The sequence below is a fragment of the Carcharodon carcharias genome, chromosome 19 (assembly GCF_017639515.1).
Source record: "Carcharodon carcharias isolate sCarCar2 chromosome 19, sCarCar2.pri, whole genome shotgun sequence".
In the NCBI taxonomy this organism is placed as follows: domain Eukaryota; kingdom Metazoa; phylum Chordata; class Chondrichthyes; order Lamniformes; family Lamnidae; genus Carcharodon; species Carcharodon carcharias.
This window is the reverse complement of record NC_054485.1, coordinates 88,109,408-88,122,262: the sequence shown is the minus strand read 5'-3', so window position 1 is coordinate 88,122,262 and position 12,855 is coordinate 88,109,408. Positions and strand designations below refer to the sequence as shown.

At 46.0% G+C, this 12,855-nt stretch overlaps 2 non-coding genes across 2 annotated transcripts; both read right to left on the bottom strand.

The window, feature by feature from the left end:
- Positions 1-1,124: 1,124 nt before the first annotated feature.
- Positions 1,125-1,231, bottom strand: LOC121292098. The gene has a single exon (XR_005946199.1). It is a non-coding gene; the product is annotated as a U6 spliceosomal RNA (small nuclear RNA).
- An 8,162-nt stretch (positions 1,232-9,393) lies between these two features.
- LOC121292055 lies at positions 9,394-9,557 on the bottom strand. The gene has a single exon (XR_005946178.1). It is a non-coding gene; the product is annotated as a U1 spliceosomal RNA (small nuclear RNA).
- Between the last annotated feature and the right edge of the window lie 3,298 nt (positions 9,558-12,855).

The window sequence follows — 12,855 nt, the reverse complement described above, 5'->3', positions numbered from 1 at the left end:
AGGCACCGCATTATCTCAACAGAAAACCATTAAATTTAACGAAAGGACAAAGGAATGTTGTAATGTTCCACAGCTGACTGGCACTTTAAGGAACCAATCAGGAAATTACATTTGTAGGTGACTCTGAGAAACCAATCAGAGACTGATCACGCACATCTTGAACCAATCAAAGTCTTGGATTGCCATTGATGAACATGGGAAGGGCACCAGAAAGGGTTAAAAAGACAGTAGCTGCTAGCAACACTTCCCACAGAGTGTGAAACTGAAGACCTGCAGAGACAAGAGACTGAATGCCCAACTGTCAACCAACACGTACTGAATCTGTCTATGTTTTTAGACTAGGTTCTGTGCAGGACACCTGAAAAAAACACAGAAGTTAAACACTGTGAATGCTGGAAATTTGAAATAAAAAGAGAAAATACTGGAATATTCAGCAGATCAGGCAGCATCTGTGTTAAAAGAAACAAAGTCAACATTGAAGGTGGTTGACCTTCCGTCAGCCTGCAACAAAACACACAGGCGCGATGACTAATGGCGGCCTTGGGTCCCATAATCCCTCGCGCCCCAGACACCGCTCTATCATTTTCCCCAGGCGCTGAGAGTGCGCATGCTCTCCAGGTGGCGCTGATTCAGTCTCTGAGAGCCGCACTAGCTGTTGCTGAGGCTACGTTCGTCCCCGCTCAGCTTCCGGGAGCCGCAGCGAGTGCGCATGCTCTGCGCGGACACACGGACTTGTGGGGCGCGTACCTACTGGTACCTGCGTGTTGCATCCTTGCAGGAAGCGATAGACCAAATTCATCTGCGCAATGCAATCTGCCATTCGCATGCCTAGCCAATTTGTTCCTGCGCCTTCCTATTAGACTGCAGTTCTTAAAACAAATTTCAGGTGTTCATGTTGGAAGTTGGAATGTGTGTCAATTTCTTTCTGATTAACTCTCTTGTGCACTGCCGTGGAATATTTAACTACATTAGTACATTAACAACACGATGTAAAGGCCAGCAATTGCTAGTTTTTTTTTAAATATACAAATTATTTATTGAACTCTATAAATATATCACAAAGAGGCAGAGTGGGTGCGCCCCTGGCTTCCAAGTTGCAGATGTTTGACAGGAGGCAGCAAGATAAAAATATGGAACGCTTCACGAATTTGCGTGTCATCCTTGCGCAGGGGCCATGCTAATCTTCTCTGTATCGTTCCGTTTTTAGCATATGTGCTGCCGAAGCGAGCACAAATTGCTAGTTATAAGGAGCTGAGATCAGCCAGAATCTAATTGAATGTTGGAACAGTCCAGAGGGCCTCCTCCTGTTCCTATTATCACACAGGTAGATTGGGCACGTGAGTCTCATATCGGAGCACAACTGTTGAGTGTGGAACTGAATCCAAGCAGCGATAAACACATCTGGGGAGGAGAGGGCCCGTAACCAGTGAGTGTAAAACTCAGCCCAGCCAGAGTCAGCACCTGGGGAGGGAGAAAAGTCCACCAAGGGAAATATTTTGGAGATGCTGCGATGGGTTTGGATTTCAGCACAGGAAGGAGCGAGTTTGTGTGGGATGGGGAGTTACAGCATTGGGTGTACAAGAGAGGAAAAAATGTTCCAGAAAAACTAGAATTGTCTGTTCTGGTCTTCTGAACCCAGTTACGTTTAATAATCAAGTAATCGATTTAAATGAATCTATTAACCTAATATTATTTTCTATTTAATTGTGATCAATGTCACATATTGTTCCCATGTGACTGCATCTCTCTGAAGATGTAGCTGCATTCCTATCTGACAGATGAATGGTCGAGTTTGACCTATACATGCCCATCTATACGGGAGTATTGAAGAAATGATTGTGCAGAGTGATTTTTCTGGCTAGTTTTACACTCTATGTTGTTCGCCATGACCCCAGGCCTATTCATTAACCCACATGGTCTAGGCCTAAGGGTCAAACTACAGCTCTGTGATTCAATTACAGAGTTATTGCTGCAAAGACACTCCAGGTGCCTGTAGCTGAGACCGGACACAAACTCCCTGTCCATTAAAACTGGTCATTGAAACTGCATTGTGACATCATTCCTAGCCGCTGTGATTGGCTGCTGGCCCATTTGTTATGTCACCAGGATACCAGTTACCATCCCTGGTTAAGCCCCATCAATGTAATGTCACTCTGGGAGGAGCTGGATTTGACACTGTACATCGATTGAAGAAATGACCAGAAACCAAGTTCATCCCTTCAAGAGGATTCCTACAAACCTCTTCTACCCCGACTGTTGAAATTCCTTCACTGCTCCTTCGACTAAAGAAGACCTTTCATCAGGCCAGCAACTTTGATCATCAGATTACATCAGGCAAGTAATCTATGAAAATTTCCTTTTTCATATCTAAATTGTAACAGTGCACTATTTTTTACCCTCTGTAACTTTTCTAGAGTGGGTGAGTCTGAGTGAATGTGTAAGTGAAGTTGCGTTCATTTTAGGTTTTTGGTTTTATCTTCCTTTCATTTTCCTTTTATGAAAAAAGAATTGCTGGCAGTCTGCTGTTGTACAATTTCTTGTTGACACACTCAGGGGGTTAAGACAAACAGATACACCATTCCTATTCTTTAAATTCACTGATCACAGGCAGTTTGAAAAAGGGACAGGGGCCGTGACACTACAGTAATAGCCAATTGAAGATAATCAGTCGACCTGTTAATGTGGCTCATTTAGACTTGCTTGAAGTGACAGACATTCATACACAGGGACCGTTCTCTGCAAACAGAAGGAATATGTTCAAGTCTTGTGTCTTTTTTGAATTATCCAGAATGTCGGCAGGCCAATAGATCCCCATGCATTCTCCACAGCAATACCGCGACCAATCAGAGTCAGCTTGCCGACCAATCGGCACACTTTTCACCTGTAGTATGAGTTGTCGTGCTCATTTGAAATTTGGAATCCTTGCATTTGTCCTGATGCATGTAAGGAGAGAAGCGTCACAACATGTTTCTCCTTTCAACAATCTGGAAATATTTTCTGTCATGTTCTTACCCGCAGATAGTGTGAGGGACAAGATGGAGACCTTACGGTAGGAAGCTTGCTTCACAGGGGCTGAAGCCCAGGCGAGCAGGTAGCTGTACTGAGAGAGAGAGAGAGGGAGATCGTGTGGGTGAATCCCAATACTTGGGGTGGGGAAAATCGGTTCATGATAACCGGGTGTGTAGCCAGGGATGAAAATAGTGTGTGGGGGATGAGACAATGGTTGAGTGAAGGAAGAGAGATCACTGGTTGTGGGGTGGGGTGGGGGGTGGGGGGGGGGGGCACTTTATATTTGGTAGTTTTTGGGGCCTGGAGCAAACATTTCTTCTCTTCCTGGCCCGCAAGAGGTGCTGTGAAGACAATCACCTCATGGAGTCAAGTCTTCTCATCCCTTGTCCAATCCTTTGGCCTGGGAAACCCGGACAATCTTTCCCACAGCTGTTGCCGTAGTGCAGATGGAGGGATGCTGGATTTCCCCTGCAGAGGGAGAAAGCGGCAGGCCTGTTGGATCATGATGCTTCCCAGCCTGTGCCCAGGAAAGTTCCCTGGCAGTAGGAATGCATTCGGGAGCCATCACAACATGGATTTCCCGCAATTTTCCTGTCACGCCTGTCTCCACTGACAACACAAAGCCAGTAAAATTCAGCCCAAGGTGTCAGCCTCCTGGCCCAGCTCAGCTCCACTGCTGGGGCATGAGTTGTTGCCTTGGTGACCGTAGCTGAGGCCAGGCCGCAATGGGAGCCCCTCCCTGCCGCTGTGTTCTTGGAGCTCTGAGAGAAGACATATCTGGACTTCACACAGCCTGCTGGGAATAAAGGAAATGGCCTCTTGACATGATAAGGATGACAACTCATTAACATATCATTCTAAGTTATAAATATATAAATAGGAGGGTTTGACATTGGAAGTTCCTCCAAGCACCATTGGCCCTCTCTAGCCACAGGTTTCTGCTGTTCTGCTGCTGGATGAAATACATGAGTGCGGCAAATTTCATTCCTTTGGAGTTACAAACACCTTTTGTTTCACAATAAAAGCAGAATTACCTGGAAAAACTCAGCGGGTCTGGCAGCATCGGCGGAGAAGAAAAGAGTTGACGTTTCGAGTCCTCATGACCCTTCGACAGAACTACCAATATTCACCTGCGATCAACCCTTGTCCACTCCCATCCTACTTAGTCATTTCCCGAGGTTCCAGTTGGCCGCCGCCCCGCCCGGGGGGGGGACACGGGGCCCGGCCTGGCCGGCCATAGGGGACGCGGGAGGACCTAGGCCCACCCTGGCCCGTCCAGGAGGATGCAGACCCAGCCCACCTGTCCAGGAGGACGCGGGCCCGTCTGGACGGATGCAGGCTTGGCCCAGCTTGTCCGGGAGGATGTACGTCCAGCTTGGCCCATCCGGAAGGACGCAGGCCAGGCCCGGCCCATCCGTGAGGATGCAGGCCTAGACCGGCCCGTCTGGGAGGACACAGGCCCATCTGGGAGGATGCAGGCCCGGCCGGGCCCGTCCGGGAGGATGCGGGCCCGGCCCGGCCTGTGCAGGAGGATGCAGGCCCGTCCCATCCTGGAGGACGTAGGCCTGGCCGGCCCGGCCTGTAGCACGCAGGCCCGGCCCGTCTGGGAGGATGCAGGCCCAGCCCAGCCCGTCGTGGAGGACGGAGATGCAGACCCGGCCCGGCCCATCTGGGAGGACTCAGGCCCATCCAGGAGGAGGGAGGCCCATCCCGGCCCATCTCTCAGCACGAAGACCAGGCCCGGCCCAGCTCGGGGCACACAAGCTCGGCCCGGCCCGGCCCATCTTTGAGCACGCAGACCTGGCCTGGCCCATCTCTGAGCATGCAGGGCCTCTCCGGCTCGACTCGGAGGATACAGGCCCGGCCCGTCTCAGAGAATGCATCTTCGGCCCGGTTTGCAGCATGGGTCCCGGCACAGCTCACAGCACAAGGAATTGGCAAGGATTCCAGCTTGGTGGCCCGACTCGCAGGATAGAAGCACGGCCAAGCTCACGGCCCAGTAGCCGGCCTGGCCAGGCCCAGCTCTCAGCCCCTGGACTGGTGCGACTCAGAGAAAGGATGCCCTGCCTGGCTTGCAGTATGGACACCCGGCCTGGTATTGCTCCCAGCACAGAGGCCTGACCCGGCCCAGCTTGCGGCATGGACGTCCGCTGTGCTGGGCTCGCAGCACGCCCATTCCAACCCGGTTTGCAGCATGGAGACCCAGTCCAACCCAGCTTAGAGGCCAGGTCTGACCTGACTCGCAGCCCAGAGGCCCAGCCTGGCCCGACTCACAGCCCAGAGGCCCGGCCCGGCCCAACTTGCAGCACAGAGGTCCAGCTCAGTCCACATCAGCCCAACTAGCAGCACGGGGGCCCGGCGTTGCTCACAGCTTGGGTGCGCGGCTCACAGCACTGAGACCCGGCACAGTCTGGCTCACAGCACAGAGGCCTGGGCTGGCCCGGCTCGTATTACGGATCCCCGACCCAGCTCTTCTTGCAACACGGCAGCCTGGGCGGCCAGCTCTGGTCCTGCGAGCTGTGAGCCTTCAGTGTGAAAAGCAGAAGATCCCAGGCAGAATCTTAATTTAATCTCCTCCTATTGAAGAGAGTGTGATTGTCCATGTCCTGAAGTTTTCCCTCTTGAATCAGTCTTACATTGAATGAGTTTCACAACCCTTACAGGCAAGTTTTCGTAAGGTTCACGGCACAGATAGCAGCAGCCGTCAGAATCTGCTTTCCCGCTCCGCCAATGTGTCTGTCTTCCAGGAAAAAGATAAGCGAACACAAATGTCCACAATGTCCTGCAAGAAAGCGAAGACACAGTTGGAGATTGAAGACTCAGGAGACAATGACTTGGGGGGAGCGGGGGAAAACGTAGGAGCTGGACAGAAATGGTGCTCAGTACAGGAGGTTTACAGAGCTTGGAAAAAGTAATGTAAATAATTTAATAAAAGTATGTAAGATTTGAGATTATACTTGTGGAGAGATGTAGAGCAATGGGTTAATGGTTATGTTAATGAGACCATGATGATGATAATGATGTAACTGTGACATCAATAATCAGATGACCAAGAGAGCGCAATGCAGAATAGTCTGTATCCTGAATACCAGGTGCTTACCCTGAGGTCTTTGTAAATGGTTCTTAATAAACTGTTTGAAGTTGAACTACACCGACTATCTCAAGTCTGTCATAGGGAAGCAAAGCCTCATCAAAGTACAGTAAGACCAGAAACTATGGGAAAACTAAAATTTCACTAAAGCGCGACAATAACATCAGAACAACTCCCTCCCCTCCTTTGCTGAAGGTGCTGACTTCTCAGTTAGTGAGTGCCAGTCTGCTATCCCCCTATGTGGGGGATCAGATGCAAGTCCTTTCCTTTTCCTCACTTGACTGTCGCGCACACACTGTTTCCACCAGGGACACTGGATAGTGACCAAGAGCAGACAACATGGCTACTTTCTTTCCTCTGCCCTGTCCCCATCTTCCCAGGCACCGTGAGGACATTGGAAAAGACATTCGGGTAAAATGGGCTGTCAATTCACAGTGAGCTCAAATTGTGCTGGCAAAGACCGGTTTTACCCCAGGCTATGTGTTTGATATAAAAAACACTCAGGAGAAATGTTAATTCAATGGAGATTTTGAAATTTCTGCCTTTGCTTTCCAAAATTATTTGAAGAAAACACATTGGGCAGGAAGGGCTAGAAGCTAAGGAAAATATTGCTTCAGTGTAGCTGATTGAAGGATTCTGGTTTATCCTGGGAAATTAGATACACTGCACTCGCTCAGACTACATATCCCAAATTCAGCTGCCAACCATTGTGCTGCGCAAAACTATCAAATCCAAGCCCAGGGTTTTTTTGGAAAGATGGATGCCTTCAGATAACATCTATAATGAAGGCACGAAAAGAGATTTTTCCTGGTATGGCAGCCAAATTGCTGTGGTGCTGATTGTCATGAAGCTATTGATGGTTATAATATTATTGGAAAATATTTTTCTTTTGAAATAGAAGTTTAGTCTGTGCGCATGTGTTAATTGGATTAAAGCCAGCTAGTCTGGGTGCTTTAATGTGTATTAGTTCTGAGCTATAAGAGAGATGGAGTGCATTTGCATTTTTTGAATACAGCATTCAAGAAATGGGGTGAAATCTGGCACCTAGCTAGCGGAGACCAAGCAATATGTTTATATTACACATAACATTGGTACTATGAAAGGGGTTTTATTGTTAGAAGAGGTGGAGCTCACAGAGGCTGGTGATGCAATGAGAATTTACATTCAATGAGATGTGCTGGATATGACTGATAGCAGTTTTGTATGTGCGGGCAGAGGCAATATAAAATCAAAGCAGCTGTAAGCCTACAACTGTCTCCACAGGAACCAAAATGTGAGGAACCTCATTTTGAATTTGTAAGGTGAAAATGCTTTGCCTGCTGCCTGATTAAGCCTAGGGGTGCTGTTGCTTTAATGGAGATTAGTTTGGGAATTTGTCAAAAGTTATGACAGTAGTGATTTGCAGCCATGTATATATGTTTAATGTGTTGTAACTTAATAAAATGTTTTATTTAGTTTATTTCAAAACTTCTTGAGAACTGGTGGTCTGAATCCTGAATTTAGAGTCGCATCTCAAACATGCCTGTTAAAAATAGAGGTTAGGACCTCATATCCTTCTGTTCCTTTCTCCCTCATGTGCTTATCTAGCTTCCCCTTAAAGGCATCTATGCTATTCACCTCAACCACTCCATGTTGTGAAACTGAATTTAATATATTTTGGAATTTTTGAACAGAATAAAAATAAAAAAAATGAAAACTTTCAGGTTGTCCTAAAAAACCCAAATATTGTCCTTCAGGGAAGGGAACCTGCTACAACTGCCTGGTCTGGTCTACATGTGACTCCAATCCCACACAACATTGTTGACACTGAACTGCCCTCTGAAATGGCTGAGCAAATGACAAAAAGCAATCACTAAAAAGTCCAATAATAAGAGGGAAATCAGATAGATCAGGACAATCCTGGCATTGTGTCAGAATAAGATTAAGGTGATCTCAGCCCAGTGAAATCTGTAAAGTCTCTCTTACCAAGGTCTGAGGACAAGTACCCAAGTGAGGAGAGCTGCCCCACAGGCTGGTCAAGTAGCAGTGATACTCACTGCATTGTATCAATCTGGAAACATCCCAGACTCCTCTGTCACCATCCCAGGGTATGTCACAACCCATTGGCAGATGGGGAAGTCTCAATATTGTCTCCATGGAGTCCCGTGGTTTCAGGTCAAACAAGTTCAAGGAAAACTACCACCCTCCTCCCAACTGATGAATGAGTACTTCACCATGTTAATCATCACTAGGGAAGTAGACTAAGGACAGGTCCCAAAACTGGGTCTCCATGAAGTGCAGTGAGCCATCAGCAGCAGCAGGATTGTATTCCACCACAGTCTCACACCCCGGCACAGCCCTCATTCCATGGTTATCATCAAACCAGTAAATAGACATGCCATGAACGTATTGCAGAGGGCTACATGCAGACTGAACACCAAGAGCAGCAGGTAATAAATAGAGTTTCTACTTTATTCATAACATATCTGAAAGGACATTACAAAACATTTCTAAATGGCCATCACAAAAAATGCAATCATATTCAACTTTTCCACATAGATCATGAGGTGCTTCAATACAAGCAATGAATATTACAGACATTTCAATATGGTCATTACAAACAGACAGTGCAATAGTATTCAAGTTATCTACATAGCTCATGTTGCACTCTGAGGTGCTTCAATATAATCTCCTTTTCCCTCAGGACCTCTAAGACGTTACGTGCCGACCACTGCCTGATGGACTTGTGGTCAAAGGTGTTTCTCTGCACAAATTTTTCCATGAGGGTCAGGTGGTATGGCACAGTCCAACTACTTGGAGTGTTTCGCGGCAGCGTGACCAGACCCATCCTTCGCAACACCGGGGACAGGTAGAACCTCAGACCCCACATACTGCAGCAGCAACACATCGTCCCTTCTGCCATATCTAACTTAGTTTATTTAATTTATAGATGAATTATTCTAGTATCCCCGCTCTTTACACTTTATTGTAATTAATTATTTTACACAGGTATCGATCTTATACTTAACAAGCTATTTTTAAGAAAGAGAAAAAAAAGACTAGAGACCTGAACACAAACTATAGACCTTAATTTTACTTTAAAGATTAGAAATACTCACCAATCCAACTCACCAATCAGCTGCTCTCCCCGCTCTTTGTTTACAATGAAGTCTCTGCACTGCAGTGGATGAAGTGTGAAGATTGAATTGAGTGAGTTGGTAGGTTAATTAGCTTGAGCATGACAGCTTAGAAGAAAAATCCTTGCTGATGTTTGAATAATTCAAACTGTAAGCTCTGGTCTTTAATTTGTAAATCAGGGTAAAGCACATACACAGTCCCCCACTAGCACAAATTTTGCAGTCAAGTATCCCACATTTGGGGACATTGCAGGAGTCAGCACACCCAGATTGCAATGGGATAGCCTCACCCTGGGAACCCGAACTTCATGATCATTGTTTCTCCCCTGCCAGGTAATTATGTTTTCTAAATCCATACACTGCCAGCCCATATCAAGCACTGCCTCTCACAGTCACACACACTCAGTTTCAAATCATAATGTCGCTCTTTTCGGAACCTGTTGCCACTTAGACAGGTCAGTTCTTTCCACTGATCTCATGCTTGTCCATTCCTCTAGAGAAAAGGCTGCCCTTATTTGCAGATTACCCTTGAAAGGAAATGAATGTTGTTTGCAATATGAATCCTGTCCATCTGGTACAAAAAGAAACTGCTTGAAAAACTCAGCAGGTCTGACAGCATCTGTGGAGGGAAAGGCAGAGTTACCTACTCGAAACGTTAACTCTGTCTTTCTCTCCACAGATGCTGTCAGGCCTGCTGAGCTTATCCAGCATTTTTTGTTTTTGTTTCACATTTCCAGCATCTGCAGTATTTTCCATTTACCTTACTCTCCATCTGCTCTGGTTGCTCCCTCACCTCTCAGGCTCACTCCTCACTCCTGACATGGTAAAGGAGCAGAAAAATCTCAATCTGTTTTTACATTGTTTTTTTACAGAATCACAGAATGGTGACTGTGTAGAAGGAGGCCATTCGGTCCATCGTGTCTGTACCGGCTCTCTGAGCATTTTAACTTAGTGCCAATCTCCTGCCTTTTCCCCATACTCCTGCCACATTGTTTCATTTTAAATAATCATCCAATTCCCTCTTGAATGCCTCAATTGAACCTGCCTCCACCACGCTTCCAGGCAGTGCATTCCAAACCCTAACTACACGCTGTGGGAAAAATAGTTTTCTCACCTCGCATTTGCTTCTTTTGCAAAACAGTTTAAAACTGTGCCCTCTGGTTCTTGATCCATTTATGTGCGGGAAGAGTTTCTCCCTATCAACTCTGTCCAGACCCCTCATGATTTTGAAAACTTCTATCAAGTCTCCTCTCAGCCGTCTCCTCTCCAAGGAAAACAGTACCAACCTCTCCATTATTTCCTCATAACTGAAGTGTCTCATCCCTGGAACCATTCTCATAAACCTCTTCTGCATTCTCTCCAATGCGTTCACATCCTTCCTATAGTCTGGCGCCCAGAACTGTACACAATACTCCATCTGAGGTCTAACCAGTGTCTTATATAAGTTCATCATAACCTCCCTGCTGTTGTATTCTATGCCCCTATTAATGAAGCCTAGAATACTGTATGCTTTAGAAACAGCTCTCTCTACCTGCCCTGCCACCTTTAATGACTTATGTACATATACACCCAGGTCTCTCTGTTCCTGCACACCTTTTAGAATAGTATCCTTTATTTTATACTCTCTCCATGTTCTTTGTACCAAAGTATATCACCTCACATTTCTCCGCATTGAACTTCATCTGCTACCTATCTGCCCACTCCACCAATGTGTCAATGTCCTTTTGAAGTTCTACACTCTCATCCTCACAGTTTACAATTCTCCCAAGTTCTGTGTTGTCCGCAAACTTTGAAATTTTCCCCTGCACACCAATGTCTAGATCATTCCCCTCCAAGTCACTCACCATCCTGACTTGGAAATATGTTGCTGTTCCTTCACTGTCGCTGGGTCAAAAACATGGAACTCCCTACCTAACAGCTCTGTGGGTGTACCTACACCACATGGACTGCAGCAGTTCATAAGGCAGCTCACCACCACCTTCTCAAGGGCAATTAGGGATGGGCAATAATATCGAGAAAAGCAAGTCCCGATACCAACCCCTGGGGAACTCCACTTCAAACCTTCCAGCCCAAAAAATACCCATTAATCATTATTCTCTGTTTCCTATCCCTTAACCAATTTTGTACCCATGTTGCTATTGTCCCTTCTATTCCATGATCTATAACTTTCCTCACAAGTCTGTTGTGTGGAACAGTATTGAACGCATTTTGGAAGTCAATATACACCACATTAACAGCCTTGCCCTCATCAAACATCTCTGTTACCTCTTTAAAAAACTACAGCAAATTAGTTAGACACGATTTTCCCTTAACAAATCCACGCTGACTCTTCTAAATCAATCCACATTTTTCCATCTGACTATTAATTCTATCCCGAGTAATTGTTTCTAGAAGTTTCCTCACTGCTGAAGTTAAACTGACTGCTCTGTAACTGCAGGGCAGATCTTTACAACCTTTTTTGAACAAGGGCATAATTTTGCAATTCTCCAGTCCTCCGGCATCTCCCCTTAATCCAGGGAACATTGAAAGATTATTGCCAGTGACTCTGCAATTTCCACTCTCACTTCCTTCAGTATTCTTGGATGCATCTCATCTGGTCCCAGTACCTTATCAACGTTAAGTACTGACAGCTTATCCAATATCTCCTCCTTATCAATTTTAAACCCTTCTAGTGACTGAGTTTCCTCCTCTGTCACCATGGCGTAGGCAGCATCTACCTCATAGGTAAAGACAGATGCAAAGTATTCATTTAACACCTCCGCTATGCCTCTTGCCTCAATGTGTAAATCCCATTTTTGGTCCCTAATCAGCCCTACTCCTCCTTTTACCACAGGTTTACTGTTGATGTGCTTACAGAATACTTTGGGATTTCCTGTTATGTTAGCTGCCAGTTTTTTCATAATTTCTCTTTGCTTCTCGTATTTGCTTTTTCACATCCCTTCTGAACCTTCTGTAGTCAGCTTGGATCTCAATTGTATTTGATGTCTGACACCTGTCTAAAGCACACTTTTTCCTTCTTTAACTTAATTTCTATCTCCTTTGTCATCCAGGGACCTCTGGGTTTGTTTGTCCTGCCTTTCCCTTTTGAGGGAACATACCTTGACTGTGCCCAAACCATCTCCTCTTTGAAGGTAGCCCAGTGTTCAGCTACTGTTTTTCCCACAAACCTTTGGTGCCAGTCTATCCAGCCCTGCTCCGTTCTTGCCCCATTGAAGTCCGCTCTCTGCTTGTTGATTATTCTTACTCTGGATTGACCAATGTCACTTTCCACCGTCGTCCTAAACCTTATGATACACTGATCACTCACCCCTAAATGTTCCCTCACTGTCATTTGATCTACTTGGCCCATCTCATTCCCAAGAACCAGGTCTAGCAGTGCCTCCATTCTTGTTGGACTGGACACATATTGCTGGAGGAAATTCTCCTGAACACAATCAAGGAACACTTGTCTCTCACTGCCCCTTACAGTACCATTATCCCAATCTAAATACAGGTAATTAAAATCCCCATTATAACTACTCCAAGATATTTACATCTCTCTGTAATTTCCTTGCAGATCTGTTCCTCTATATCCTTCCCACTGTCTGGTGGTCTATATATTACACCGAGCAATGTAATTGCACCCTTCTTATTCCTTAG